Source organism: Chenopodium quinoa, unplaced genomic scaffold (assembly GCF_001683475.1).
Source record: "Chenopodium quinoa cultivar QQ74 unplaced genomic scaffold, ASM168347v1, whole genome shotgun sequence".
NCBI classification, from domain to species: domain Eukaryota; kingdom Viridiplantae; phylum Streptophyta; class Magnoliopsida; order Caryophyllales; family Amaranthaceae; genus Chenopodium; species Chenopodium quinoa.
In genome coordinates, this window is record NW_018744780.1 from 802,245 (window position 1) to 809,587 (window position 7,343).

Consider the following 7,343-nt stretch of genomic DNA (forward strand, 5'->3'; position numbering starts at 1 on the left):
ATTTTAATCAAAATTTCTCAAGCTACGTGTTACAAAAGAAATATACTAGTAAAAACTATATTTAGTCCATTTTTTTTAACACGCAACACTCTTTTTGACATGCAAATTAAGAAAGTGGTTAGATTAATCAATGCCAATAATAAGAAGTAAGTGTTTAATTGTTACGATTTGATATTTTTAGATTAATTCGTCTATTTACCTTTTCTTATTACTTATTTATATTGGGACTACTTTGATTTCATGACTTTTATTTTATTGTATATATTATCGTATACATTTGTTATAATTAATATTTTTTTTTTAAAATATGATTAGATTTTTTAAAGATATGATTAATAATTACCGTATATTTTGGGAAAGTTATTGTATACACCGTAGTTGGAAGTGAGGATGGTAGTGGAAGTTATGATGAGAAGTGATATTATTTTTAAAAATAAATAAAAATATAGAAGTCAATAATAATAGGGTTTAAATTTTTTTGGAGGCTTGTCATATTAAAAGTTATAAAATTGATTATGCAATTATTAAATAAATAGCATGTAAAGGTTGTTATATATACCCAAGTGCACGGTGCACCCAGGGGTATTTTTTAGCTTATTTTGATGACTGGATGAGTTTATTTAATCATCAAACTACTGATTAGTTCAGGCGTTGCCCCAGGCTACTAATTTAATTTTTAAAGACATTTAATAATTTATACGTATTATATGTCTTCAATGCTTTTGTAATATAACATTAATTTGTGTGTGAACTTAAGCATAATTGGTAATTAGCCTAGATGGTTAAACAATAATGAAGCTTCTAAGAGGTTAAGTGTTCAAACCTCCTCATCCATTTTTTAAATATAGTTGAGACAACATGGAATATTGTTGGTTGTGTAGGTGACGTGACATAATTAGGAGTTGAGTGGATAATGTGACATAATAAGTATTTGAGTGCATGACATGCTGTAATGAGGGGGATTACGTGGCACATGGACCTTCTTAGGAACGCTTTTTAATAGATTAGTATAGATAGATGAGCATAAAATAACCTTAGGTGCTTCTTGCTTGCATCCGGGTGTATATTAAAATTTTCTTATAGCGTACGTGTCAAAGAGGTTTATAGAAATAGATAAGGACTCAAAGCTTACCGTTCATCTCATTCATTGATAAATATATAGCATCCAATTGATTCCCAAAAGATAAGAGATAAAATAAAAAAGATACACAAGATAATATCTTGTAAACAATTGTAGCTATAAACTAGGAAATTACCATAACCGAATTATATGATAAATGTATGAGAAATATCCTCATAATATTCCCAACACCCTCCTCAAGTTGGAGCAGGTGACTAAAGATGCCCAACTTGTGAAGCAATAGATCAAACTGTGACTTGCCGAGTGCTTTGGTAAAAATATCGGCCAATTGTTCATAGGTAGGAAGATAGGTATCACGAACGAAATCACAGTCAACTTTAATATGTTTCGTTCGTTCATGGAAAACAGGATTCTTTGCAATGTGCAAAGCCGACTAACTATCACAAAATAGCTTGATAGCCTTAGGATGCTGCACGCCCAAGCTTAAAAGAAGTCCTTTTAACCACTTCAATTCACATGTAATAGCGGCCATGGAGCGGTATTCTGCTTTAGTGGAACTTTTAGAAACTGTATTCTACCTTTTGGTTTTCCAAGAGATAGGTGAATGACCAAGAAAGAAGTACTAGCCATCCTGTCAAAGATCTACGTGTCATGGGACACGCGGCCTAATGTGAATCACACCAGCCTTGCGAGGTTAAGTCATCACTGTCAGAGCGTAGAAAAATATCTTAACTTGGAGTATCCTTCAAATATCTAACGACTCGTAGAGCCGCGTCACAATGTTCAGTTTTTGGTTCATGCATGAACTGGGACAAAATATGGACTTAGTAGGCCAAATTCGGTCCAGTGACTGCTAAGTAAATTAACCTTCCAACAAGCCCGTGATACGGTTCTGGATCAGAGAGGGTTGAACCACTAGATAGATAGACGAAGCTTGTGATTTTTCTCTATAGGGAAGCCGACTTGCTTTGATTCCAATAATCCGGCTTCTGAAATGATATTAAGAGTATATTTCCTTTGACAAAGGAACAAACCCGAAAAATTACGAGCAATCTCAATACCCAAAAATTATTTTAGAGTACCAAAATATTTCATATGAAAGAAGTTACTAAGATATGCTTTGAATTCCCTTAAAGCAGCGGAATTATTACCAAAAACAATGAGATCATCAACATACACAAGTACATTAAATTTGAAAGGAATGGTGTCCTTCGTACAAGTGTATTATTTCGATAGAGGGTTCGAAATTAATTAGGAAAGCTAATTATTCAGTGAATTCAAGTGATCAGAATGCCTAGCTGGAGGCCGCTTCTAATCAGTAATATTAATGTATAATTAATCTTACAGCTTGCTCTTGACTGAACTCTGTAGGACTTTAGATACTCTAAGCGGACTAGCATGCATAATATTCGTAAGCATCTAATAATCAATATCTATGCACATCACATAAAGAACATATAATTATACCTTTGAAGTGTGATTCCACGTGTGATCGAGCAAGAACATTAAGAGAACTAGAATCCCAAACGTGATTCCTCTACTTGGTCCACGGGCACAAATTGAACCTCCATTAAAGCTAGTTAGTTTGATTGAGATCTACAATCAACATTTTACGGAGAGGAGAGGAATGAGTGAGCCATGAACCACCACACCACCGCCGACCACCACCTTATGGCGTTCGTACCGTATGGACAGGAGGGAGGAGGAGAGAGAAGAGGGCGTGCGTGAGAGAGAGATTAAGGTTAGGGAGTTTGGTTTCCTTGCTTCACAATTTACTGTATGATTAATTGTGACTTACTGTAAAACCTAGGCAAGGACTCTATTTATATATCTATAAATAATTAGAGTCCATGTGAAGCCTAAACAATTAACCCAATTCTAACTACACTAGCCCTACTCCTTTCATGGCTTGTCATTACCTCATGAGGCCCATTATAGTGATCTTATATGGCCCAAAATAATGAACTAATTATCTCCATAATAGTGATCCTTGATATATCTAGTAATTGCACTTGACGAAGACATAAATCCTTCAATCTCCCACTTGTCTGAGACAAAAGTGCAATATTCAAATTTCTTAAGACAATGTGTGTCAATTTGATAATATGATTGCATCTCATGTCAAGATCATATTAATCTACAAAACTTTTCTTGAAAACCGAGTTAGAATACAAAATAAATAATTACTATGTAATCTATTTGAGCACGACCATGCATTTTCTGAATTCTCTCTCTTTAAGGGGCCATGACACATTCCTAATTAAATAGGTAGACTCATCCAATCTTGTGGCAACCAAAGCTCCCACTCAACTTTTGAAGTGACCAAGAAACACTTTTTACAGTCCCCTTTTACGGAATGATGTGTGGGTGTATGTACCACAGTTAAATCAATCATTGAATGAAATTAATGTTCCACTCATGTCAAAGGAACCCACTAATATATCTGGAAGCTCTATACTTGAACTTCAAAGTAGGATAATAGTTCGATCATGCATATCCATGTAATTGACCGAGCATCTCTATGCCCCTATAGCCCATGAAACTGCGCTATCCAATCAATCTTACATGTTAGTCCATTTCGAACTAGGAACTTAAATAATTTATGAATTTAGTTCACCTGTGGGGTTTCATTCACCAAGTCATCAACTTGATGAACCTATCAATTCATAATTATTTTGGACATTTTATTTAACATCAAAAACCATAATTAATTAAGAGAAATGATAAATTTTTGATTAAACATAATTCTGCAAGTAAATGTATTACATATGTAATAAGTTTTCTTAAAACAAATACAACTTAAATTACATCACCTGCTTCAATCTAGTTGCCCTAGTATGAGCCTCATGCTTGGGTCGTGGAATGGGTTTAGTAAGTGGATCAGCAATATTCTCATCTGTATGAACTTTTCTCATCTTGACATCTCGTGTGCCAATGATCTCTCGAATGAGGTGATATTTCCTCTCAACATGTTTGGATTTGATATGTGACCTTGGCTCCTTTGATTGAACAATGGCGCCATTGTTGTTACACAACAACTCGATTCCTTCTTGAGCATTAGGTACAATGTCTAGCTCTGTAAGGAAATTCTTAATCCAAACTGCTTCCTTAGCTGCTTCAATCGCAGACAAATACTTAGATTCTGTCGTAGAGTATGCGACAGTGCTTTGCTTCAAACTATTCCAGCTTACTACTCCTCCATTCAGACAGAAAATGTACCGAGATTGGGATTTGAAATCATCTTTGTATGTTTGGAAACTCGCATCCGTATAGCCCTTGACAACCAACTCCTTTTCGCCACCAAATACTAGAAACATTCCTTTAGTCCTTCTCTAGTACTCAAGGATGTTCTTTGCAGCTGTCTAGTGTGCTTCACTTGGATTTACCTAAAACCTGCTACACATGCTTAGAGCATATGCAGCATCCGGCATTCTACAAGTAGGGTTTCGTAATGACCCGACACTACGCGGAAGGAAACCCACCAAGACCCGCCCCTTAATTAAAGCAATTAACAAGCATAATAAACTTAATCAAACAAGAATAAGAACAAGAATTATACCTTTGACGCGTGCTTCGCTCCCAAAGAGCTCTTACTTCAAAATCCCGAAAAGGCGAGATCTCCGACGGATCGTACCCTCGACCCGACCCGAGCGTTCTATGTCTTGAAGGTTATTCAAGACCCGAACAAAATAACTATGAGTTTTACGAATAAAAGGTTTACTCTTTTCTTAGAGTTGCCTTTTTAATTCCACTCAAGGTTGTTCGTTTCCTAATACCCAAGCTTGGTATTTATAGGGAAATGAACCCTTGTATTTCATTCCCCAACCAATGTGGGAGAATGTATAATTTTCTAATTAATTTATTTCTAAAATAAATTAATAAATGAATCTAATCACAATGCAACAAGTGTCAAATGGAGAGAGAAGGTTAGGTGAGGACCATGAATGGGTGGGGGGACCATTGCCTTGCTTCCCAAGGCTTTGCCCAAACCTTGTTCCCCACCCCTCACCAAAACCGGCATCCCATAGACAGCTGGGCTGGCAGCCTGCCTTGGCTGCCAAGGCTGCCAGCTGGCGCCTACCACCAAGGCTGGGCAGCTAGCCAGCTTGCTGTGCTAGCAAGCAGTGCTAGCACGCAACAGCCCCTAGCATGCTGCGAGCTGCTGGGCGCTGGCGCTGCTAGCATGGTGCTGCTGCCTAGCAATTCCTCGCACACATACTCGCACAGGCCCTATCGTACAGCCAGCCAGCTAGGCCAGCATACGCACAGCCCAGCCAGCGCACTCATGCACGTAAGGCCTAGCATGCGTGTTGCTAGCTAGCTTGTTGTTCTTGGTGCTGCCTTGCAAAGGCACGCACGCAAGCACATAGCTCGGTGCCTCATTGCGAGGCTGCTGGGCGATGGTGCACACGCAAACGCACACATGCATGTGCCTAGCACTGCGATGGTGTTGTGCGTGATGCTAGGGTGCTGCGACAGTGTCCACGCACATGCACGCACACGTGGGTGCTGTTCTTAGTGCGATAGGGTTGCGATGGTGCGAGGCACGCACGCACAGGCCCATGCGCCAGTTCCCAGCACTGCGATGGCTGTGCTTGGTGCGATAGGCTAGCCATGCGCGCCTAGGCATGATGCTAGGGCTGCGATGGCGCCTAGCACTTGTGCCTCGCCTAGCACACCATGGTGCGCCTAGCACATACATGGTGCGCCTAGGACTGCGATGAGCTAGCCTAGCCTAGCTACGGCTACGCTCATACTTATTGCTTGTGATTTTGCGACGCTCGGTCTCGACGCCCTAGGCTCGATATCCGACGTCTGTATTCGTAAAACTCTGCTGACTCGTTAAATCCTTTCGGATTAATTCGTCGTCTCGCATCGGTGATTTGATTGGGTTCGACCCGAAGGGTTCAGTTAAGATTAAGCTGTAATATCAATTGTACCTCGATATTACTGATCGGAAGCGGCCTCCACCTAGGCATTCCGATCACTTGACCTTACTGAAGATTTAGCTCCATAATAATTCTGAACCCTCTATCGAAAGAATACACTTTTTGGAAGGACACCATTCCTTTCAATCTCCCACTTGTCCTTCCGGACAAGTGTGCATATAGTGTATAGCTCATTTCCTATGTCACTTAATGTTTCTTTGTGAACTATAAGGTAAGATTCTTTGTCATCCTTATTACGTTCAGAAGTGTTTCTCAATCTCCGAGTTCGACTGTCAATAAGCAGATGATTTCTAAAATCCATCTGAGCACGGCCATGCATTTTCACAGTCTTGCTCTTCGAGCGGCCTTGTAAACAACAAAACATTTTCCCTATTGTTAGTAGGGGACAATCCCAGTCTTGTATTGTAAGTTCTTCTTACTAAGAGGACATAGTCTCCCGAGTGTTCCCGTTAAGATCCCCAGTTACGGCAGACGTTTGGAAACATCAAAGAGTCTAGTACTCAAACAAGAAAACTTCACAATACTCATGGTCGGAGGAAATAAGTTCCGATAGTCATAATGAGAAATGTACTTATGACAAAATTTAAATTTTCTTAAAGTACTCTCATAGGTCTTATCTGGTATAGTTCCAAACTGTACCTGTGCAAATGATTTATGACCGTTACGTCCTCGCAACACAAGAAACGGTGCTGTAAATCATACTACACACTAATCTATGGCGGTCATCAATCGTCCATCTGTTAGATGACCTCGATTAGGGAAACTTTTCGATTTAATATTCAATGTTCACTTAACAAGTGTTTCTTTATCCAAGACATGGTCTTGATACCCTGTTTTGAATATTTCCGTAAATCGAATGGACTCATTATTTAATTCTAAACCACAATTAAATAGTAATGGAGTGAATGATAATTTTGCGCAAAAATTAATTACTCCATTAATGAATGGTTTTAATACAGTGTCTTACATTAAATATCCTATTTAATTAAAACACATGTATAGGGAATTTCAAAGCCAGTCTCCAACAAGCTTGATTCCCATTGCCTCAATGTGTTTGTTGTGTTTCACTTGAGGTAAAAAGTTTAGTCAAAGGATCGGCTACATTATCATCCGTGCCGATCTTACAAATTCTGATTTCACCTTCGAATTTCCATTCCCTTATCATGTGAAATCGCCTTTGCACGTGTTTGACCTTCTGGTGTTCTCTCAGCTCCCTGGCCTGAGCGATAGCCCCATTATTATCACAATAGAGGTCTATCGGCCCCTTGATTGAGGGTACAACACCAAGTTCACTAATGAACTTGCGAATCTAA